Source organism: Bubalus bubalis, chromosome 18, assembly GCF_019923935.1.
Source record: "Bubalus bubalis isolate 160015118507 breed Murrah chromosome 18, NDDB_SH_1, whole genome shotgun sequence".
Taxonomy (NCBI): Eukaryota; Metazoa; Chordata; class Mammalia; order Artiodactyla; family Bovidae; genus Bubalus; species Bubalus bubalis.
This window is the reverse complement of record NC_059174.1, coordinates 39,339,013-39,339,611: the sequence shown is the minus strand read 5'-3', so window position 1 is coordinate 39,339,611 and position 599 is coordinate 39,339,013.

The window sequence follows — 599 nt, the reverse complement described above, 5'->3', positions numbered from 1 at the left end:
CGAGGTACCCAGGTGAGGGCAATCAGTGGTAGCCCCTTCTCCACTCCCTGGGGGTCGCTGATTCCAGCCAACCCCAGTAAAGCCTAGAGAACCTCGGCTTCTTCCCAGGCCTTGGCCATTAAGAGACCATGATAGCAAGGAAAGAGGGCTGGGCAGGGCAAGTCATTTGAAGTCTCAAGTCCCCCTATCAGAAAAGTGGTCCCTGGTCTTCCTGCTGAGGAAGGGTCAGACGAGACAATGCATGAGAGAGTCCTAGAAGGACTCCGAAGTGCCAGGGCTAACGGTTTGTCAAACTTTTATTATTGGTGTTGGTGGTGGTGTTGTTACTACAGCTATTTATTATTGCCGCTGCTAGTGAGGATACGTGGTGGCTGCTCTCAAGATGATCAGAGAGTGGGAGAGGGAAGGCAAGGTCAACCTCTCCTTTGCACTTGAGGGCCTTCTCCCTGTCCAGGTCCACAGTGGTCTCAGCACAGACAGGCATCCCCACCCAGAAAATCCCTGCAGAGCCCCTGGGCGGCCGCCGCCCCGCTGAGACGCAAGCCGATTCTCTGAGCACGCGCGCCCTCTGCTGGCTGCAGGGCGCGGGCGCAGCCTCT